The sequence below is a fragment of the Prionailurus viverrinus genome, chromosome D2, assembly GCF_022837055.1.
Source record: "Prionailurus viverrinus isolate Anna chromosome D2, UM_Priviv_1.0, whole genome shotgun sequence".
Classification (NCBI taxonomy): Eukaryota; Metazoa; Chordata; class Mammalia; order Carnivora; family Felidae; genus Prionailurus; species Prionailurus viverrinus.
The window spans coordinates 81,282,714-81,306,426 of record NC_062571.1 but is presented as its reverse complement, the minus strand read 5'-3'; the positions used below and the strand labels follow the sequence as shown (position 1 = coordinate 81,306,426).

At 52.6% G+C, this 23,713-nt stretch overlaps 1 protein-coding gene across 6 annotated transcripts in view; it reads left to right on the top strand.

Moving 5' to 3' along the window:
* The window catches only part of CTBP2 (C-terminal binding protein 2), a 162,645-nt gene that overhangs the window by 37,965 nt on the left and 100,967 nt on the right, over positions 1–23,713 (top strand). For 3 of the 6 annotated variants that reach the window (XM_047825662.1, XM_047825663.1, XM_047825665.1), the window contains one exon: positions 11,857–11,958. The exons of 2 other annotated variants lie outside the window; for them this stretch is intronic. The gene's annotated coding sequence lies outside the window, so the exon portion shown is untranslated. Of the gene's footprint in view, positions 1–10,650; positions 11,240–11,856; positions 11,959–23,713 lie in introns of those variants that run through there. One more of the 6 variants, XM_047825664.1, reaches the window with a different exon arrangement.

Genomic DNA, 23,713 nt, shown 5'->3' with positions numbered 1-23,713 from the left:
TGCTCCCCAGACATCCTTGAGCTCTCCCCAGCGTTGATGTGGCTTGAGGTGTGTGTCCGCTTCTGTGTCGCAGTGTCCCCTGTGTCGTCCATTCCAGCATGCGCCACCGTGGTCAAGATCCAGAGCAGTTCCAGCGCCCGAGGAGCTCACGTGTCCCCCGCCTACAGCCACACCCTCTTCCGGTGGCCAGGACCATTCGCGGTCCACGTCCATGGTCGTCTGCAGGGCTGCCCGGCCCCCAAGACCTAGCTTGTTCAGAGAATGTCCTAGAGTTGGAGCGTCCGGTCCCCATCCCCAAGAACCACTAATCTGTTTTCCCATCCCTGTAATTTGTCCTGTAGAGGATGTGATGAACGTGGAGTCAGAGAACGTGGCCTTTTGGGGACTGATGTTTTTCGCAGCACCATCCCCTTGGAGGTGCGTTCAAGTTCTTGTGTGTGTCGATGAGGAATATTCCATCCCAAAGATCTCTGCCCCAGGCTTAGACCAGCAGCCGGTGAGAAGAAACTCCCCACGAGGACCCGAGTGCTGAAAACTGACTCCCTCCTCCCCCACCCCTCCTGCTTTGATGTCAGGAGGAATGGGGCACCGCCGGCCTCCCCTCCCCTCTGCCGGCCCCACGTCTCCGTGACCCTCCGCCCGGTGATGTGTGGTGGGCTGTGCCATGCTGGCCCGGCCGGTTTGGGGAACCCACCAGAAGAGCAGCCTTCTCCTCGGGGGTTTGACTGTCTGTGTCGTGTGGTTTTGCGTCGCGCCCGTTGGCTGCGGTGTGTGAAGAAACGAAACTTGGGACCCTGCCTTTGGATGTCTCGTTCAGTAGCGGTCCTGCAGCCACAGCAGCACGTGGGGCTCAGGCCTGATGCGCGAAGGAGGCAGAAAGGCAGGTGGCAGCACGGCCTCTCCAGGAGCGAGCACTGGCACCTGGGTGGCTCTGGCTGGCTTTCGCGGCCACCGTCAAGTGACGGGTCCTGGGAATCTGACTTCGGGGCGACCCGTTCGAGCCGTCGTTCCTTCGGGAAGCACACTGCACGGGTGTGTGTGTGTCACACACCCGTCTTTCGAGGGGGGACGGCACTTAGGAGTCCCTGCCCCTGCCGCCGTCCGTGCTGAAAGGGTGTCTCTACTTCTGGAATCGATAACGCGGCTGAGTGGTTAGGTTGGCGTGGAAGTTAGTTCAGGCGCCCCGGTGTTATTTACCTGACCTGTATGAATCGATAGGTAATAATCCCATGCTCTTCGGGGGCTCCTCTGTTCCCTCTCCTAGATAAGACCGTCGGTGCTTGGGATGGGGGTCACGCAGCCGGGGGCAGGGGGCACGGGCTGGTCTGGCGTTGGGCTTTTCTCTCCTTGTCCTGGATTCTTCTGGGTAAGAGGGTCTGACATCTGTATCCGGGATCGTGCACCTGGGTGGTCTGAGCCGGGGTCGGCTGTGCAGAGGCCGTCGGGCCGCTCGGGGACAGCTGGCACCGCTGAGTGTTGTGACGGCGTGCTGGGGTCGGGGAGGAGAAAGCCGAGCCGAGGTAGATTTTGCCTTCATCTCCGAGAGGCTGGGTGATCTGGGTCCTCGGTTTCCCTCCGAGCACGTCTCCTCTGGCTCTGTGATTAATTTCTTCTTAAAAAATAAAAGCCTGTTGCCACCAGAGGAAATACATAAATTAATGCTCAGTGAGACCTTTGGGTGCCTCCCTCATTCATGTTTGTGTTTGCAGAGGTTCCCCGCGTGCTGTTCTCTGTAACATGCCCAGCCTTGTAAATGTTTTAAAAAGTAAAGTCGTTCCTCTGTTGCAGGTACCACAGCTGCTCCATTTGATGGCAGTGATGTGCTTCATTTTACACTCAAGGCTTCCCTGAACCTTGAGGTTGGGGTTTGAATACATTTCGTTTGAAATAAGACAGAAAACTAATTTCCCTTCAGGCTTCCCCCCCCCCTTCTAGGACTCTGGATTCTTGGATGTACCTACTCATGTCAGGAAAGACGGCATTTGTTAGATGAGCGTGCTGTTTGAGTGCGAACGGTGGTCCCTGCACCGAGCCCTGAGCACCTTAGTACCTGTGCTGTCACCTGAGTCCCACAGATCCTGGGCTCACTGCAGGAAGGCATTCTGAGGCCCAGTAACTTTCCCAGGACCACACACAGTCTCCTTCCAAGGCCCTTAACCGTTGGTTGGGCTCTGAGTCCTGCGAGACAAAAATCGGACCACGTCCCTGCTGGCACGGAGCTGACCAGCTAAATCAGTCACAAAACAGGCCAAGCGCCAGTTGCCTTCTCCAGAGTACGAAGGGGTAGGGGTGAGGACACGGTGTGGGAGAGACCAGGAGTCTGAGGGGCTGTGAACCGTCCACACGTATCCCTGCGATACGTCCCACACGAACCCCCCCCCCCCCCCAAGTATCCCTGCTCGGTCTCCCGCATAGAGCCTGCTGGTCCGTAGTGTTGACGTCGAGAGCTGATGAGGTCTTTCTGTAAGCAGTTTCCTAGGGGCTGAGGACTCCACTCTCTAACTGGCCAGTGCTTCTCTGTACTCATTCTCCTGCAGTCTGATCTGTAGCCAAGAACTTGGCGGAGCCCGCTGAGAAGTCTGCCCTGCTCTCCCCACTAGCGCTGCGGCTCACTGTTAGTCTCTAGCGGCTCGGGGGTGCGTGGCGGACAAGCTCCCCACCGGGGCCCGGGGATCCGCACCGTGTGGGGGTGCCTCCGCTCCCCTCCCCGGATCCTCCCCAGTTGCTTGGCCCCTGGAATTCAGGCTTTGCATCGGCGTCCCCAAGAGGGACACGATGTTACAGGTTGAACTTGCCTGAGGAGTAGGGCAGATACCTTACTTCAAAACCCACCTAGGTAGTTGCAGCCACGATGTGGGGACCCCCGTTCTGCATTCCTAGCTTCAGCCCCCCCCCCCGCCGCCCCATTCCTGACCTAAGACCCCACAGCCTCTTCACTGCACATTTTCCGGACTGTAGGAAATCTGCTCTTTGTAGGAAATGGAGAGTATAGAAAAGTCTGAAGACAATTAAATGGTTTTTGTGATCTGAAAGACTTACATGTAAACCATCACCTTTAATCTTCGCGTAGAGAAATAGCACTTTGGGTGTATTTTCTGTACATTAAGTATCTACAAAAAAATGAAAATAACCCTCTAAAGAATACCTGAAAGTTCACTTAAGATTGGATTATTCTAGGGGCGCCTAGACTGGGTTGCTCAGTCAGTTAAGCATCTGACTCTTGATTTCTGGCTCAGGGCATGATCTCCCGGTTTGTGGGTTCGAGCCCTGTGTCAGGCTCTCCACTGAGTATGCGGGGCCTGCCTGCTTGGGATTCTGTCTCTCTCCCCCTCTCTCTTTGTGCACGGTCATTCTCTGTCTATAAATAAACAACTTCAGAGACTTTTGTGGGGGGCGGGGGAGGATAAGATCATTCTACGTATTTTATATTTCTTTTCCCACTAACCTAGAAGTATTTCTCCTATGTGAAATATTTTTTAAGTTTTTAAAACTCTGTAATCCAGGCACCTAATGCATGATGTGTCGGTACAGCTTGTATAGGTGTGCATTTGCTGTGTATCAGGAGAGACCGTCATCCAGCTATTGGGGTGGGGGGGCGTATCTTAGATGATTTCCTGTCTTTATGGAAATGCTCTCCTCCCACCAGTCCCTAGGGGTACAAAGGGGTGAAGGCAGAAACCTAACTTTTGGGGAGAGGATCTCTCATACTGTCTCTGCAGCTCGCCAGGGTAGTTTGTGGTTTGTCTCTGTGACCCTTCCGCGTCCTGCTCTCTCCTCAGTGGATCTTATTTTAAAGGCTGTCGGGGCGCCTGGGTGCCTCAGTCGGTTGAGCGTCCGACTTCGGCTCAGGTCATGATCTCGCGGTCCTTGGGTTCGAGCCCCGCGTCAGGCTCTATGCTGGCAGCTCAGAACCTGGAGCCTGTTTCCAATCCTGTGTCTCCCTCTCTCTCTGCCCCTCCCCCAGTCTCACTTTGTCTCACTCTGTCTCTCAAAATAACTATAAAAAAAATTTTTTTTTATTTTAAAGGCTGTCGTGCACCAGGAGCCGCCTCTGCTTCCTGCCCGCCCCCTCTGTCGCATGGTGGGGGGGGGGAGGGGGGGCGATCGGGACCCCCCCCCCCCCCCCCCCCCCCGTGGGAAAGGAGCTTAGATAACCACCTCTTCCTCTTTGGAGCCCACCCCTCTACCAGGGAGAAAACCCAGGCAGGCCTGCTTCCCAGATGCCCTGCCGGGTTAGCGGTTCTGCCAGCTGGGCTTTGACCCCAGGGAGTGCATCTCTCCTTGCACTCCCGGCAGGTTCCAGAGCCTCTTACACAGGGGTGTGTGCCTCGGCCCGTAGCTTCCCTGTTCAGTCGCTATTTGGAACCGTGCAAAGCCACCTACACGCGCCTCGGATGGGCGATGTGGGTTTCTCCCTGTCCCTCCATTGCTGGAGACTGGGTTCTGGTACATTGAGCAGAGGCCTCCCTGGCAAGGATTCCTCCTGCCCCTGTGGTCTTTTCAGAGTTAACAAGGCAGCTTCCTGGCTTGTGTGACTTTTCGTACAGGCTTCTACGAGCTGAGGGGTCAGACCGCTCAGGCCCAGCTGCCTTCACTCCCCTGGCCAGCTGGGCAGTTGGGGTGTGGGAACGCAGCTTGAATTCGCCCAATGACGTCACTGTGTGTGTGGGTTGCTGCTTATGGATCTACTCCCCCGCCCCCCTCCCACCCCGAAACCTTGGCCTGCACCAGGCCTGGTCAGCAGCACCCATTTTTACAGTCGTTTCCAAGCATTCCCCCCTCCCCCCGATCTGCCACTCGGGACGGAGCCCTTCCCCGGCACGTTGAAGCCCAGTTCATGCTCCAAGGCTGAACTGCTCCTGGTCACCTACTTCTGTCTCAAATCTGAGGGCTCCGTAGGCTCCGGCAGTAAAAAACCTGAAAACGGAGCAGAGAAAGGGACAAATTAATTGACTACATCTGAGACAACACGGAGAAAATATCCTATTTTGTTTTCCTTAAAAAAAATGGCAGCGTTCCAAGACTTCCCTACAGTTTTCCACTGGCTGCCCTTAGATTTAAAGACAAGAGTTCCAGAATCTTGGCTGTTGGGCCTTTACTTTCTGAAAACTTAAAACCAGCTGAACGTATTTAATATTACAAAATTTCCATAAACATTCTCCACAAAGACTGTGTATGTGAAGTTTTTGCCTGGCGGGCATTTTTCTTATTGAAGCCGAAACTCTGGGGCATCGGGGGATTATAATGAAGTGTTGATTTGACCTTAAGTGTTTCGATGCCAACGTGGGCTGTATAGGGACCTGGAAAGAATTAGCTTTCAGGGTTTGTTTTTTTTTTTTTTTTTTTCTTCTTCCTTTTTTTTCCCCCCCTGAATAAGGGCTAATTGTTTCCAGGCTAATTAATATGGTTTATTTATTATTAGGCAATAGTAAGTGGAATTGAATCTTGGGGAAGAATAACCTGGCCACACTGAGGTGATGGCAACTCAGATCACACCGTGTTAATTCGGTCTCGTCCGACGTGCAGGGAACAGTTTGCTCTTCGGCAGACGTTGTCCTTTCCTTGCCTTTTCCCACGTAACCGCTAAACCAGAATTCTGCCCTGCTTCGTGCCGGATGGGCTGGGCCTTTCTGGGGTGAGTTAACGATCGAAGGCTGGGCAGGCGCATAAACACGCACGCGGAGGGGTGGGGGCGCTATGCTGGGCTCCCCTGGCTTCGTGGACTACAGTGGCGGCCTTGACATCCTGGTTACAGGGCAGATCCCGCTGTGACCCAGCACGCTCAGAGGCGGGAGGTGGGAGACTGCAGACTGCAGCCCCCCCACTGGGCACGTAGGGCGCCCGGTGCCACCCAGTCTGCTGGGGAGGCCCCGATGCCATCTCCTTAGTCTTGTTGGTGACTTTTGCCCCACACATCCTCAAAGTGACCCTGGCGAGCGAGGGCCGACCGGAGGTGGAAGGTTAGGGAGAGACCAGCACAGGTGGCCAGGGTGTGAACCAGAGGCTGGTAAGTGGGACTGAGGGTGGAGACAGGAAACCAGGCACTCTTCCCCCGTCCTGTTGTGGGTGTGTGTCCGTCCGCCTGGCCAGAAGGACATGTTCTACAGGCCAGTTTTACGAGGAGGGCACTTGGTTTTTCTGTGGACGTCTAGGTTCCATGTCTGCTCGAGGCTTTTCCCTGTCTGTCGCCCTTGACCTTGACACGGTTAAGAGGATCCGTGGTGGATGTGTGGGAAAGCCCCTGGAGCCCCCTTTCAGTGCCCTCACGTCCCGATTGTGGCCCAGTCACTAAGGCTCACTGTCCTCTCAGACTGCAGCCCCAAAACAGTGGTGGGGCTAGGTCTGCCGCAGGAGGGGAGAAGAGATTGAAACCGGTCTTGTGTGGAGGGGGTGGACCCATGGACCTTCAGGTCCCCTCTGGGGACAACCATCCAAGGCCCTTGAGAGGTGGGGTGAGCCTTCTCTGGAGCTATGGCTTGAGTTTTGTTTGTGTGGGTCCCTCCTGCAGCAGCCCAGTGGGCCCATCTCTCCTGCGGGGCAGGCCGTCCTGCCCTGAGGCCCAGATGGGCAGCTGGACGCCACGGGGGTGGGGCCTTGCAGCTGTGGGACGTGGGCAGTTCGTGGAGTGCCAACCTGTCCTGTTGGCGCGGCTCAGTTGTAAATGTCTTAGCAGTGGGCGCCCTGTTGACCAGTCAGGGGCATCTGTGCCAAGAGAGCATTTAGGAGAGAGAAGGCTGAGGTTCTGGATGGTTCTTCAGCCAGTCTTTTTGTTTATTTTCTGAACACAGCCTTGCCGCACGACTCTCACCCAGCTAGGCGACGGGCTGGATGGGAGGCATGTTGGTCTCAGTGACCCAGTTGGGAGTTCAGGTTTTATTTATTTTGAGAGAGAGATCGAAGGGCAGAGAGAGACCATCCCAAGCAGGCTCCACGCTGTCAGCGCAGAGCCCAACACGGGGTTCGAACTCCCGAACGGTGAGATCATGACCTGAGCTGAAGTCAAGGTCCGACACTTAACCGCCTGGGCCTCCCAGGTGCCCCGAGGTGGGTTTGGTTTTTAGAAGGTGCTAATGATGACTATCTGGTCCTGAGGTCTTGTGCCAGGATGGATGACGATTAGCCTTTTCTGAGTACTTGGTGCGGGCCCCGGGCCGGGCTTCCAGATCTCTTCGAAAGGGCCCTCTCGCCTGTGAAGCAGGTGCAGTCTCCGTCTTGGGGCAGAGTCCCAGGTCCTCTTCACCCATGGAGCCTGGGAGTCTGTGTGTGTGTGTGTGTGTGTGTGTGTGTGTGTCCAGCTAGCACTCCGTGCCCTTCTCAGTGGCCCTGTATTGGGTAATTTCATGACTGCCTGAGGTATGATTATTGCAGACGACTCTTGGGTTTTCTAAGTAGTAGATGCTGATGGGGTCCCCTGGATCCGAGATGAGGCTGTGGATGCCAGGAGCAGGTTCCAGATGAGGCTGGTGCTCTCGGGGCACCTGGGCCGCCTGCTCTGTCCACATCTGCCACTTTGAGGGTCTTTGCCCTTGTAATAAATCAGCCCAAGCTGAGCTGCCCTTCAGCTCCCTGGCCGCCTGGAGACGATGAGTAGGAGGGGCCCCACTGGAGAGCAGCAGGTAGAGCCGCCCCCACTACCTATGGCAGGACAGTGGGACAGGCATTTTAAAGCCTAGATGACCCAAACGTGAGTAGCCGGAGCACAGAGAATCCAGGTGGGGTTCGGGCCAGGCCTCCAGTGATAACAAGAGCTGACCATCAGAACCTTAGATGCTAGAAGCAGCATTAGAAGGAACTCACACGGAGCAGGTGCAGGTCGGTGGGTGTTTTGTCTCAGAAGTGATGCCTGCAGCAGGTGGGATGGTGGGGAGAACCCAGGCTGAGCGCCCGGGTACCCTCGCCTCACTGCAGCTTGGATGGTAGAGGGCCTTTGGTGCCCTGCAGGGCACAGGAGCTGTAAGGAAAGACGGCCGGAGTTCAGGTGAGAGCAGGACGGATCCTCCCCGAATGATCCAGAAGGCTGCCATCAGGCCTCCTTAGAGCTTGCTCCGGCTCTTCACAGATTTTCCAAGGTGCTCATCTCATTCCGTTTCAGAAAAGTAGTCTCACTAACTAGATCCCTAACAGTAATTTTCCTAGCCTGACTTCAGGTAAGAAACTAAAAATCCAGGAGGAGAGGGATCCTCTGGGCCATATGCCCTGAATTGTCTGTTTCCTGTACAGAGAACGCCCCAGGACACGGCCCGGCTGAGACTCCTCCAGGCTCTGGATGCTGCCCTTCTCCCCGGTCTTGTTACCCTCGGATGTGGGCGGAACACATTTGCCAAGTGATGTTAAATAGGCTCGCCCAGGTTGATGGTCCAAGCCAAAAATGGGAGCCCTTCTCCCTGGCCGGACGCGGGAGCTGACTGGTGTTCGTCCGCCGCGGCCGAGTCACCTGGTGGACTAGCCCCCACTTGGGCTTCTGAGGTTGCTCGTGGAGGAGTCGTGGTGGTTTTAATCAGCGAAGTCATTTCTGTGCCTTGTTGTGTACTCCTGGAAGTTCTTACAAAAATCCCGGTGGGTGGGGCGCCCGGGTGGCTCAGTCGGTTAAGCATCTTGTGATCTCGCGGTTTGTGGGTTCGAGCCCCGCGTCCCGCTCTGTGCTGACCGCTCGGAGCCTGGAGCCTGCTTCGGATTCTGCGTCTCCCTCTCTCTCTGCCCCTCCCCTGTGCTCACTCATGCTGTCTCAAAATAAATAAAATAAACATTTAAAAAAAAGAAATCCTGGCGGGTCTGCAGGGTACTTTCTCTTGCACGTTGTGCTGTGGTAACAAGGGTTTGTGGGTTTGTAGCTCCAGTTTTTTTTAAAGTACTTCTTTCCACCTTCAAGTAAGAGTGCGCGCCGACTTTAAAGATTTTGACCGTCTTCCAAGCCTTTTAACTTTCTTAATCTGCTGAATAAACGGTCCCGGTTGGCTTGGGCAGTCTGCAGGCACTCCTGAATTTGTCACCTCCTCTGTGAAGCCTTCCAGCCAGGCAGAGTTGTCTGCTCCTTGTTTCATTAATTTTACTCTGAAGTGTCTCAAAGTAAGAATCTGTACCCACCGGTAAGATTAGGTAACTGTGAACGTGTTAGTGTATTTCTCTTCAGAACTTTGTTTAAAAACAAGAAGTAACTGTACAGACAGTGCTCAATTTCACTTCACCAATAACGTTTCCTTCCCTCCCTGCTTTCCAAAAGGGACCTTTTCCAGGGCACCTGGGTGGCTCAGTCATCTAAGCATCTGACTCCAGCTCAGGTCATGATCTCACGGTTCGTGGGTTCGAGCCCCGCGTCGGGCTCTGTGCTGACCGCTCAGAGCCTGGAACCTGCTTCCGATTCTGTGTCTCCCTCTCTCTCTGCCCCTCCCCCACTCATGTTCTGTCTGTCTCTCAAAAATAAACATTAAAAAATTAAACAAAGGGACCATTTTCTGTTATACAGCTGGTCCGTGAATAACATAGGGTTAGGGGCATTGGACCCCGTCCCCACCCCCCCATGCTGTCGAAAATCTGCATAGAAGTTTTGACTCTCCCCAGATTTAACTACCAATAACCTATGATTGGCTAGAAGCCGTAAATAACAATATAAACAGTCCATTGACACACATAGTCTGTTATATAGGCTGTATTGTTAAAATCGTAAGCGAAAATACGCTTCTAGGACCGTATTCTATTTTCTTGAAAAAATCCGCATGTTACGTTGACCCGCACAGTTCGCACTGATGTCATTCAAGAGTCAGCTGTAGATACAATTTCCTTACAGTTTTGGAAATGCCTTGTTTACACATCTATGTGTCTGTGAACGTTTGAGGACCTGTGGTTGTGCAGAGCGTTGGAAATGGAATGAAAGGGGAAGCCAGTGACCTACAAGGACAAACAATACTAGACCAAGGATGTAAGTTCTGTTCTGCAGTTAGTTACAAATGTGATTTTCTGCTGTGTTCCAGACCTAGTGAGATCCAGAGAGGAATCAAATGTAATCAAGGCATTTAACATTCAGGAGACTCAGAGGGGTGATTGGGTGGCTCAGTCAGTTAAGCTTGATCTCATCTCAGGTCATGATCTCATGGTTCATGAGGTCAAGCCCCATGTCAGGCTCTGAGCTGAGTGTGGAGCCTGCTTGGGATTCTCTGTCTCCGCCCCTTTCATCGTTACAGAAGACCTAAGAGATGGGTTTTGAAGGGTGAACAGGAGTTTGCTAGGCAAGCCTCCTGAAAATCAAGATGATTCCTCAGTAGGGTAAATGCTTAGTTACTAAACATGAAACTTACTTGTGTCTTGGGTGTTCGCCACCACCGAGTAGGCTGACGGCCTAAGCCTGCCCTTCCCTTCCCAGCACTGAATAGCCTGGCAGTCTCTGTCCCCTCCCTGTCACCCCTCCTTGGGTTGGAAAGTTTGTGGCCTAAGGTGGTGTGGAGGCACAGCTGGGAGTGAATTATTTCTTGACCTCACATGTGATAACCGTGACTGTAGAGGCCACCCTTTTTCTGAATACTCCGGCAGGGCCATGCCTGCCCTTGGCCTCCGTTCTAGTTGGCGGTGTGGGAGCCGGCTGGTGCCCGCGCACTCAGATGCCCTGATTCCTTACGTTGACGGGAGAACACACAAGTATGGGGTCCTTTTGAGGGGGGAGTGGACGGACCTGGGAGGTGCAGTGGTTCCTGTCTCTGACTTGCTGCATAATTAGGCAGGTTACGTCCCAGAATTGGATCCCAAGAGATGACCCCATTGTTTTAAAGGAGGAGACCGTGGATAAAGAAACTCCAGCTTCCTAAGATTCAAATGATTTGAAAAGTAGAGTGCGGTGGGAAGCTTGGTTTCTGTCATTTCATGCACTTCTTGAAATACTAATCAACCATTTGAGTCCTGGTTGATGAGAAGCTGGGCCCCCGGAAGGAATGGTCAGGTTTGACCGCGACAGTTCGCTTCCGGGATGCATACCTCCGCTGTCTCACGGGATGTGAGAGAAGACTGCCTTGAAACGTGGACGGTCTGGTTTGCATAATAACACCTGCAGTGTTGCAATCCTGTCTGTTCTTCGTGGGAAAGCCACCGAAAAGACACCTGGGCCCGCTTGCCCGGGTGCCTTTGCCTTTTCAGGCAGCCAGAGGAGCCCCTTCCCACCTGCGCCTCTTACAACTCGTGCGAATAGGAAGAGGTTCAGATAATGTGATGGCACCAGAGATCGCCTCTTCATTCCTTGTATAGTAAAATAAATGTGAGTGCTGTTTAATGCATCACCTCATTTCATATTGCATTTGCCAAGAAAGTGCGATTTTATTGAACGTTAGGATTGAATTCTTAACTGAGTAATCAATTTCAGCAGTAAGTTAAAATGCCTTCTATTAATGGTCAGCTGCAACCGTTAATCAGAGTTACCGTGGATTAACAGTTGTCAGCATTTATGCTAATAGCACGTATAAACCACGGGCTTGTGAATTGCACTTCATACTTCCATATTTCTCAAACAGTTGGTAATACTTTTTGCTTGAAGGTATTGATTGTTTTGTCCCTTTGCTTGCTACTTGAAGATGCAAAGGGATGTAAATGATACTTTCGTGGTGATGACACAATATCACCTTCTGGTCTTGTGCGCTTGGCTTGGTGTCAGAATAGATGGAAAGGGTTCATTTGTTCTGGTGCTCTGCTGTTTAATTTGATCTGGTGTGTGACTAAAGCAAGACAAATAGTATTTTTAATGAATCCATTTAATAACCTCTGGTAGCTTAGAATCGAAGGCACGGGGAAAATGCAATTAAGCAATGGCTAGATGTAAACAACAACAGAAAAAAATCACTGCTTCGGTTCCACTGACCCAATTCATTGTGCTTTCAGAGTTTCGTCGCCTTAAATGGTTTTGAGCCAATGAAGCTGGATTCCCTTAAAAAGACGGACGGCCCATCGTGTGAACGGTAGTTTGTGGACGGATTTATATTGGTGAGTTATTGTAAAATATCTCCAGGTAAAAGTTCAGGTTTTCTAAGACCCCTCTGGAATGCGTTTTCAATTAGTTGATGACTATGGATCGCCAGCAGGCTCTGGATGTTTCACTGGGATGTCTAATAGCAGGATCATATTGATTGTCTTTCAATTAATTGCATCTGGTATTTTCATTTATCAGAAGCAAAATACATGTAATTAACTCTGAGGCGATATAGTTCAACGTAAAGTGATTGTTGCTGCTGCTGCTGCTACAGAGATAAGTCAACGGAAATTACACTACTAGGAAACTCAAGGCAGAATGGAAGTCGTGTTACGACTTCTCGACGTATTAATTGCAAAGAATAAAAATGAATTAGGGAAATCGTCTCATGCTGTCCCAGGAGGCTTGAGTAAAAAGGTAGATAGACGTCTAGAGAAAAGAAAGCAGCTTGCTGATGAAGGCACATCTCTAATGAGCTTAGATTCTTGGCGTTACCAACCTCGAGGATGTCTTGAACACCTAACGATTTTTTCTGGTGGACTTGATTGGGGATGTGGGTGTGCACAGAGGAGAGCGTTCAATTTTGCCTGCACTCATTTGGACTGTGGCTGAGAAAGTATCGATTGATGTCGTTCAGTCCTTACCCATGGCGAGGTTTGGAGGTCCAGAGTCTAGTTGCCACATGCCGTTAGCCATTTTTCACAAAACCTGCATCTTACTCAAAGTCTCAAAATGGCAACTTCTCAGAAGTGATTGATTTTTATCCTGCTGGAAAAGTGTTTTCTCCTCGAGCTAACAGCGTCGTTTAAAAGCAAGAAAAAGTGTGAGAGCAGATCTTCTGCGTGTCCTGTCACACCTCTGGGCACGTTCCCCAACGTGTTGGATCACACAGAGCCTCCGGTTCGGGAAAGGGCAGGTTCCGCCCTGCAGGCTTGGGCCCCGCTTTCTTCGGAGCCGGGGCCCGTGAGAGGCTTGCGGTGAAGTCGCCTGAACCCAGCAGGCCGCGTGGGTTGTGGCCCGGGGAGGGGTCTCACTGAGTGTCCCCGCGAGGTGGCAGGATCAGGTGGAGATCCTGATGTCACCACCTGGGCCTGCCAGGCCCCCCCCTGCCAGCACTAGCCTCTTCCAGGCATTTGGAGGTTTTATTCGTACATCAGTAACGGGGCAATGATGGTCCCCCACCTGCCCTGCCTTTTAAGATGAAACTTGATCAAGAAACCCAGAAACCTCTCCCAGGCGTGACCCAGAGGGCTGGCCCGACCACAGGCCACAGCAGAGTGTGCAGACAGAGGAGACCCCTATTCTTGGAGTAGTTCTAAGACTCTTAGCCCTTGGGAGGACGAGAGACTAGAAATGTTGAACATTCGTTGGGGGGGGGTGGGGGGCGGGCATTGAGCGTTGCCTATCAAGGCCAACATTTCTTTCTCTTCTGGCTTTCTCCCACTCTTCTAACAGAAACCTTTAGCTTAAGACCCTGTGTGCTGGAGTCTAATCCAGGATTCTCAGGCAGAGATACTGTTGTTACAGAATCTTTGTGGGCCTGGGGTTGGTGGGATGTCGGTTTCCGTGTTGGGTGTTGAGGCCAAAGAGGTTTTCAGTGGCGTCACCACTGTGACGGCGATGGAAATTCATTGGACTCCCACGGGCGTCCAGTTCTGTGGCCAACTATTTTATAGACCTTGGAGAGTTGGAAAACTATGTCCTCTAAAGATAAGCCTATGGGAATTCATAGTATAGGGATGAAATGGACTTTTTATGTATCTATATATAGATCTATAGATGTGTAGACGTAGATATGTAGATAGAGTGTATATATAGAGAGAGAAGATAGAGATATATATAGATCGCAAACATGGTTGAGTAACCACATTTTCATTTGGCTCAACCTGATCATTGAACCACCGCGGGCTGCTGTTTATCGGTGGTCTCGATCCAGAGAGCTGAACGTTAACGTTGCATAAATGCATCTGTACCGGAATGAAATTGCAACACGGTCCCTATAACAAATTTTTCCCAAGAACTGAGCATGCTCAGATGCTGGCCGGATACGCCGGTTCCCCCTGCTGTGTTTGGGGCATACTTTTGGGTGACCCCTCAGAGGAGCTTGAGATGTGCGGTACCGCGTGGGAGCTGACCGTAGTCAGAGCATCGTTACTGTGCCAGGAGGGTGCCTCTCTGCCTCCAGTTGGCCCGGAGTCCCCAGCACTGGGCATCCCGCCATGGGGCTTTACCTTTGCCCCGACCACCCTCACAGATACAGAGGGGACCCCTACACGTCCTTAGAAGCGTGTGTTCGCTTCTGGACCTCTTCTCTGTGGCTCATCACTGTGACCAGTAAGTTGTACCTCACTTTTTGGTGGCTGCCCATTCAGCCCCACCTGCAGTAGATGCACAGAGACAGAAGAGGGACGTCTTGCATTACAGCCCGAAGAAGGACCACGTGTTGATTTCACCCCGGTAACTCACCTGCTGAGGTCTCTGGTCTACACAGAGCTTGTTTAATGTGGGCAGAGGAGAAGGAAGTAGATGAAAAGCACAAAACTCAGGAAAACCACAGCCTCCAAGTGGCAAACCCGAGAGGCTCTGGCACCGTTTATACGTCATTTTTGACCTCTTCGTGTTTTTGAGTATGTCCCCATTTAAAAGCATTCTATGCCTGTTATTCTAGACTTCGTTAATTTGGTTTGTGGCCTCGTAAAAATAAACTGCAAATGACACATTTAAGTTTTCTCCCCGCAAAGAGGCTCATTGTCTCATTACGAATGAATAACGACATGTGACGTTTCCATTTTGCACTTCTGTTGTAGGTTTTTTGCTCTTCCTTCTGTATGTTGTTACTTGTTACAGTGAAAACCCAGCATGCCTTGTGCTGGTTTGCTGACTCCCCGCCCCCCCCTCCCCCACCGCAACCAGAGTGGCATTCTCCATCGGTGGGTCATTGTTGTCTTTGCACCGTTTTGTTATGGAGCGTCAGTGTTTGCGTCAGCACCCAGGTACCTTGTAATTGCCACAAAAGTGGCAGTGGGGGGAATAAAAGCACTTTTTGTTACATGCCTACACATAAGTGCAAATGCAAATCAAAGCTCTTCGCCTTCATTCTGTACAGTGATGGGGGGCGGGAAGCAGTGGCTGTGGTTTGGCAAAGACACGGCAGCGTATCTAGCTGCTTGCGCACAGAGAGCTTGTGCATGGTGTTATTTTGACGGATCGGATAATGATGTGAATGCTGGACCTACTTCGTGTGCGCGCCCGCGCACACACACACACACACACACACACACGCACACACACACACCACCGACGGCCGCAAGCTGAGATCCCCAGGGCGCTGGCGATGTTTGTGCCTGGTGGGTGTGGAGGGCCTCACCCGGTCTGCTGTGGGCACCAGGCTGTGCCGGCCATCTGCAGTGCGGCTTTAGTGGACCAGCAGGGCTCTGTGAAGCCCTCTGCCTGGTTGTTAGAGCCTCTGCCCTGTTTCTGCCAAGACGGATTTCGTTCCCAAAAAGCAGAAGGGAAAATATTGCCCTGCTCCAGGAACGAATAAGCTTACACCGTGGGGTCTGCTGGTCCTGGCACCGTGGCCCCCCAGGGTCCTCCGGAGCTCTTGGCCTGCACTAGGGACAAGCCATCCTGCTCCAGATGTTCGGCCAGAGGTGAGGCTGCCAACATCAGAAACCACAAACCAGAGAAAGATACGCAGGGCCTTCTATCTGTGGGGGAACTCTCTAGATGAGAAACAGCCATGAGGCTGAGCTGGGGGCCGGGGGCGGGGGGGGGGGGGGGGCGGGGATGCTCCTGGAGCTTCAGCCATCTCTGTGGAAATGGGAGGAGGGCCCCAGCTGGGCTCTGGGTTCTTCAGCCCTGTTGGGATTTTCTTCCTGAGCCGCACGTCCAAGTTCACATGGTAGCCGTTCTCTGGGAGGGTGTTAATTCAGCCCTTGTTCTTATCTCCTGAGACCTTCAAAACCCTAGCACGGCTCCTGGGCAGAACCACAGAGGTCATCCGTGCAGCCCCCTGGTTTCTGTTCTTGGGAGTTTATCCCTGTCCATGCTGCATGGGTCCAGCCTCCAGCTCCCGGTGGGTGGATTTTCTGCTGTCCCTGCTGCTGCCCGTCCCCCACTCCCCAAGACCTCTGGTTCTAATCCCAGCCAGTTAACCAGCCAGGGAGGTGCGGAACCAGTCTTAATTTTCACTCTGTCGTCCGTCTCTCCGGAATAAGCACGCCCGCCTGTATTTCCTGGGGTTCCCAGCCGGGGTGGGTCTCTGCCTACTTGTGCTTCTGCTGGAGGGCCCAGCTTGGGAGGGGGTGGCTGCCCGTGGCCCTCTCCCCTGGTGGGGCAGGAGCTGTGACATTATGGAGCACGCCGTCCTTGTGTTCCGCTGGGAGACGTGGATATGCGGGCCACCTCCCTTTTCAAGATCCCCATTTTATCAGTGAGGAACTTGATGGTCCGATCTCTGTGCCAGCACATGGGGCCTGTGAGAGAGAAGAGCTGGAGACACCGACCAGGGAGCCCCAGACTCCGGTTTCCCCTCGCCCCCGGCAGAAACCCTGCAGTGTCGTGACTTGCTTTACCGGCATCGCGGGACCCCTTGGTGGCTAGTGATGCCTCCTGGGGCCCGTGGCTGTTCTCAAGTGTAGGATGAGTCTGTCCCTACCCCAAGCACTTGGGTACGTGTGAAGGGGGGAGCGTGGGCCACTGCTTGTCCCCGCGGGTGCGGCTGTGGTGCAGGACTCGTGCACAGAGAAAGCCCCTTTCCTTCCTCTGATCTCCCCAGTGGACAGCGGAACAGCACCCCAAGTTCCCGGCAACCAGAGGTGATTGTCAGCTGACCGAGGCTTGACACATGGGTGTTAGAAGTGTTGGAAGGAGAGCAGGGAGGAGGAGGAGGAGGTGACCTGCCAGGGTCAGGGCCCCACTGGTTGAAGGATACGATATTTTAAGTTTACGACAAGTTTCGTAATGGGGATTGTGGATGTGGTTGTGTGAGTGGGTGGGGAAGTGAACTTTCTTTTACCAAAAACATTAGGATCCTGGGGTGCCTGGGTGGCTCAGTCTGGTTAAGCGTCTGACTTTGGCTCAGGTCATGATCTCACAGGCGTGAGTTCGAGCCCCGCGTCAGGCTCCATGCTGACAGCTGGGAGCCTGGAGCCTGTGTCTCCCTCTCTCTCTGCTCCTCCCCTGCTTGTGCACTCTCTTTCTAAAAACCAAACAAACATTAAAAAGCAAAAAAAAGGGGCACCTGGGTGGCTCAGTCGGTTAAGTGTCCGACTTCAGCTCAGGTCACGATCTCACGGTCCGTGAGTTCCAGCCCCGCGTCTGGCTCTGGGCTGATGGCTCAGAGCCTGGAGCCTGCTTCCGATTCTGTGTCTCCCTGTCTCTCTGCCCCTGCCCCGTTCATGCTCTGTCTCTGCCTCAAAAATAAAAAAAACATTAAAAAAAAAAATAAAAAGCAAAAAAAAAACCCATTGGGATCCCTAATCGGCCAGTCCAAGAGAGATTAACAGGAGAGGAAAAGGTTATTTTGCGTGTTTTATTTGGTGTGTGTGTTTGTGTCACCACTGTGACCACTACCTCTGTGACCACTACCTCGAGAATGCGTTAGACCGTGAGCTTTTGTTTTTAACCTGGTGTGACTTTTAAGTAGTTTCTGTTGCGCCTCCCCCCCCCCCCCGCAAGGTTTTCATGGAGGGACGGACGCCACATCTCTGGGTTCAAGTGTAATCTGGCATCACTTTATCAATTTTGCCGCGTCTCCCTGTGCCACAGATGCTATAAGAAATATGCCACACGCGGCTCAGGAAGTAGCCCGTGTGACCCTAAAAGAGCTCCGGATTTTCAGAGCGTTTCGTCATCCGGTTTCGGTGCCCTGATTTTTTAAGCGTTTTCTGAAACGAGGCTTTGGGCAATGGCTGTGAGTCCGGTCGTCCCCGGAGTTGGTGTCCCCAGGTCTGTTGTCTGTGGCTCCTGTCTAACTCCCAGCAGAACACTCCTGCTTGCTTGATTGATCGACTACTTTATTTTTGGCAAACTGGGTACCTCCCACCTGGCCCCATGCTGTTCGAAATCCAGTCTTCTCTGCTGAGTACATTCGCAATTAATGCTTTCCACGTAGCAATTAAGATAATTCCCCTAGACTTGTACCAGTTAAGGATATATAGGAGGTTTGAAGAGAAAATGCTGTGTAGTTCATTGGGTTTTTTTTTTGGGGGGGGGGGGTACGTGGGTGATACATGAGAGCGTGGGCCATGAGTGGACTCCTGTGCCAGGGGGGAAAAATGGAGCATTTTCCTGTACTTAATCCTAAGAAGCAGCCTGAACGATGACATTTATACATATTTCATAATGTGGTTTCTTCAGGCACGGGGAGCAAACAAATCAGTTTCTCAGCAGTATACTATTTAAAAGACCCAGCAACAGCCTGTGGGGTAAGTTGGAGATGCTGTTAAAATTAATTATATATGGCAAAAAGATAGAACATTAGGGAAAAAAGTTAGTGTGTGGAGATTTAAAAAAACACGAACCGCGGACGAGGTGCAGTTCTGAGCATCCGATTCCAGAGTTTCATTTCCGTTCCTTCATAATTGGGCGCTGACAACAGTGACTCCCCACAGAGGACCCCGTTCCCCAAATCCCCATCTTTCCCCAGGCGGGCAGGATCGGGCGTCCCCGAGAGCTTCTCATCGGATCCGTTCGGAGGGGGCCTTGATTTGTCAGACTGTGTTGTGCCATCTTTTCATATAGGAGACGGGGCAGAAAATGAGTCTTGGTGGTAAAGCTATCTGATTCCAGTGCCTTGTAACCCAACACCTTTGCTGTGGTCGCCTTCCCTCCTTCCGGTTCAGCTATACATTGTTTAACTCGAAGGAAACCTTTGTTGGCCTGGACAGGTTGTAATCTACAACTCCTTGAAAAATTCAGCCGGATCGGGGCAGCGGGGCGATCGCTCTCCATCGGTTTCCATCGGGGGCGGGGTGGGGCGGGCTGGTGCTTTTGCTCATGAGCACCAGATCCTCGGACCTGGCCTCCCCACTCTGGAGCAGCGTGGGATGTGGGCTTAGCGGTGTGTGGGTTTGCTGGAATGCCCCTTGGCCCCTCTGGCCGTCTCTGCAGACTGAACACCTGTGTCTCCTCCCACAGGTCGGCGGGACTGAAGGCGCCCTGTGGGACGCTGTCTGGGGGGGGAGGGGCTCTGTGTCCTGGGAGGTCCAGACTCAAGCTGCCCTTGGCCTCAGCCGCATCTCTTAATCAATGTGATCATCTAGTGAGATTGGCTGGAGTCCTCGCATGGGTTGCCTGAGCGGAGGAGGTGGCCTGTGACCTGCCCTGAGCCCTTAGTCACTGATAGCACGGATTTTAGCAGGGATTTTAGTCTCTGATGGTGCCGAGCCTTCTGACTCTTATCAGGGTGAAATGACACAATAAGGGTTAAGGAGCAGGGCTCCGGGGGCGCCTGGGTGGCCCAGTCAGTTGAGCATCCGACTTCGGCTCAGGTCATGATCTCACGGTTCGTGGGTTTGAGCCCCGCGTCGGGCTCCGTGCTGACAGCTCGGAGCCTGGAGCCTGCTTCGGATTCTGTCTTCATCTCTCTCTGCCCTCCCCCGGGCATGCACGTGCGCTCTCTTTCCCTCTGTCTCCCTCTCTCAAAAAATAAACATTAAAAAAACTAAAGAGCAGTGCTCTGTTGACATGGAACCTTCCAGGGTGATAACTGTAAGCTCCCGAGGAAGAAGCCACGTCCCCCTTCGTTTTCTGTACACGGTCCGCATGTTATGGACTACAATAAATGGTCCACAGACGACTTACTGAGTGAGTGGATCCCAGGCTGCGGTGGGGCCAGGGAGGTGTGGACTGGGCTCCTGCTGGAACCATCCCAGCATCTGTCTGGAAGGGCAGGGTTGATTCTGCATTAGCTGGGGAGTGGATTCTGCAGACAGAAGGCAAACCAGCATGACATGTTACCTGTCGGGGAAGGGGGGTGGGTGGGGGGAGCGGTATATGCGTTCCCGAAATAATAAAGCCATGTTCCTGAGCTTTCCGAGGCAGGAAGGCAAAGGCATGCCCCCGCCTCCCCTGTGTACAAGTTGGGTGGGGAGTTAGAATTCTCCGTGGCTTGCAGGTCCTCTGGGGTGCCGTGCTTGCGGGAGCCTTGCGGGCAAGGGGGCTTGGGGTTCAGCTGCCGGCACCACATCTGAGCAGGGATTATGAGGACAGAAAGAAGGTCCAACTGGCTCCCAGAGCCTCGTGGCTCCTACAGGTCCCTTGGGACTGAAGGACAGATGGCCTGTGTATTAAATTCCTTCGTGAACCCCGGGCCTGAACTCAAGGGCAGCTTGTGTCTGGACCTCCCAGGCCTGCCTTGCCTGCCTTTGGAGGTTTGGAAGCCTGTTCCCCCCGCCTGTGGAGCTCACGGCCCCGGTCCCGCATTTGTTGCGAACCTTACCTTTTGAGAGTCCTGGCGTTTTCATAATTCAGTCGAAACTCACTGCTGCTTCCTAATTACAGCAGAAGATGACCTCTAAACCGCGACATGGGGTTGCAACTTCCTCTAGGAAGGAGGATTCGTATTGATTTGTACTCTGATCTCCCACGGGCTTAAGTGGCAGCACCACAGAGGCCTGTTTAGGGCCGGAAAGCCTTCTGCCTGTGTGTTTAAACAGAGCAGATTGATGCAGCGTTAGACTTGGCCGGGAAGCAGCCCAGCTCTTTAGCCTGGAACTGCATCCTCGCAGCCCCCCCGCCCCCCGGCAGCCCGATGGCTTTGGCACATCTTCCGCGTGTTTGCACAGGGCAGGTAAAGGAAGGGTCCGGTTGCAGAGGCAAAGACTTGGCTGTAGCCCTGGTGATCGGTGGGAGGGAAGGGTCCTGATGGCGGAGCCAGGAGATCCTTACAGTGCCACCGGCCCCCTCTCTGATGCCACTGACCTTGGACAAACCGGAACCTCCTGTGCTTCGTGCCTCAGACTCCCCCTCTGTCAGATGGGCTTAATCTCCATTTGGGCGTTCAGTGAAATCCTCATTGGGGTACCTGGTCCACGGTAAGGGCTTCGCACTGGTGACTGCTGTTATCCTCATCATTAGCAGCGGCAGTTAATGAGATGGCCATGCCCTTGGCTGGGGGGCGGGGCGGTGGGTTAGCCCTGGTGACCTGCCCACGGCTGGAGGGCACGCCGTACAGGAGGCACCTGCAGTGTAGCTTACGCGAACGTTTTGATGAAAGGTGGCTAGAATTCTAGACTTCCTTGCTCATTATGTGTTGTGGTTTCCTCCCGGAACTTTGGGAGTGGGGCACTCCCCCCGCCCCGTCCCTCACTGTGATGCTTGCAGTGACGTTTCTTCATCAAGAGATGAAGGGTTTAGGGTTCCCCAAAGGCTTTCTCACATATTGCACATTGGATCTGAGTTCTTATTGTTGTGAGGAGCTGATCTGAGCCACAGGGAGGGGGAGGCGTTGGGAGTCCAGGTTCTGTGCCCAGATGTGACAGGCCTCCCGGATACCCATTTGGCAACATGGCCTTGCACTGGGAACGGGTCATCCCTCTCCTGTCCGTGGCCCGGGTGTCTGCAGTTTGGCCAAATGTGAAGTGTGGCCCAACATGAAGCGTGAGGCCAGCAGCGAGGGGTCAGCCGTGGAGAGGTCCAGCATCCGGAGCAATGCCGGGAGAGGCCGGTTAGCACGGCCACTTGCCAGGAAAGTCTGTTCGATTCAGGTCACCAGGTTTGGACTCCTGCGTTTTATGGCAAAGTCTGAAAATGCAGATTTGTAGCAACCAATGTTAATGAATTCAGACTGTTTGAATTTCACACTGAATAATGGCTGGAATTGTGAGAGCCAGGGGCTTATGAGATCCTTGGATCATTGTAATCTTTTCTCAAGATTCAATTGATAGCATGATGTAATATCACATTACTTTTATTAACAGTCCCGGTCATAAAAGAAACACACCTATTAGGATAGGAGAATTGAGTAAAAATAGTGGCAATAACAAGACAATTTGGAATATGTAATATATTCAGTAAATTTCAAAATGCCGCATCTCATTTGAAATGCAATGTTGTGCCCGTGGATATTGAACGCAATACCTCTGTACCCTAGGGCATCCTCTTTTCTACATTAAAAAAATATTCTATTTCAATGCAGATTTTGATTTGCAATCTAGGAAGAAAATTCCGGGAGTATGGGGAGAAGGACAACTCTGCATCTATTAAATCAATTTTGGTCTTACGCTATTCTTGCTCTCCCTGCACCCCTTTCTCCCCGACCCTCCTCTCCCCCAAAAAGGTAGATTCTAAACACATGAGTAAGGTCGGTGCACAAAAGTTGTCAGAGGATAATCGGGTTGTCACACCTTTGTCTGTCTTAGAATTCTCTGCCACCTGCACCCTCCAAAAGCCAAGCTCGAGAAACACAAAGGTCCCCAGATTTCTTCACAGGGGCAGAAGCCTGAGAGTTTCTCCCTTTATCCCGAGGTAATTGTCACCGGAGGGAATGAACACGTGTCCTAGGAGTCTGTTCATACGAGCCCACACTGGTGGCGTTGAAGCGGTCTTAATTTCAGAATTTATTGCAGCTACTTCTGCGTTTGTGTGTGCGTGCGTCCTTATTTCCGTCGCTTCTCCACATACGTTCCGAGGACCCTTAACCTGGAAAACCAGTGGAACAGCCCCGTTGCTGGATGCAAATGTCGGGAAGATGTTAGGGTTTCCCTTCTCAGCACAGAAGTGACTTTGTTTGATGTCGAGCTTCGGTTACCAGAGAAATGGATTTATAGCTTTTGACATTCTACTCTTAGAATTAATTAGGTGGCTAATCATTATAAATACCATTTTCTTTTCCTGTTGTCTCCATTTAATAGAGCATCTTCTGTTCTCCACACTTGTCAGTTTCAAACCGAGTGTTGTGTTTGGGCTTTTATGCTCTGCCAAGGGAAAATGAAAGTAAATTCTTTATAATATGCTAATTGATCTATTTGGGAATTTTTAGATATAGACAACATCTGTGCTTGCCAGTAACACAGTTAATAGCTTCCGTTCCTCAACGTATGAGAAGGTCTTAACGGTCTGTATGTGACCTTGCTGAGACATACTGTGTCATCCCCAGGGCTTGGGGGGGGGGGGGGTCTTTTCCAGGTGCCTTGGACCTAGGCCTGAGTCCATGTAGAATCCTATTTTGAGGGTGTCTCTGGCCAGAGTGCACTGGGATTGGTTCTGGGAAGAATCCAAGATGGCTGGCCCTGGTCTTGGCCCCCTGTAAACCCACCTCCAGCCTAGACCAGACTGGCTGGAGTGACAGGTTCAGGGAAAATCACCTTGGGCCTAGGTAGTGCTCAGAACCTTCTGTCCTCACAGGTGATGGTGTCTTTCTTGGTAGCAGGTGTACTTCCCCCCCCCCCCCCCCCCCCCCCCCCCCCCCCCCCAGGAAGTGGTTTATACAAACCTGTTGGTAGTTTGCAGAGCCAGGAAGGGTCATCCTTCCCTGCTGGAGAGAGGAGGTGCAGCTGTCCGTGCTGTTGGCAGGAGAGGCTTCCGGTTGAGTTGGGAGAGGGAGGTTTCTTCAGTGAGCCTAAGTGATGGGGCTTGTGGCCTGTGTCACCGGCTTTCCCTTGCCACGGAAAACAGAGTTGAAGGCGACTTTTTTATTTGGAGGGCCAGAGTGGTCGGGCACTAACGACCACTGAAAAGGAAGCCCTGTGAGCTGAGTGTTCTGAGCAAGCCCATCGCTCTCAAGCAGGTGCCCCCCGCCTGGTCCCATGTACCTGGCTGGTC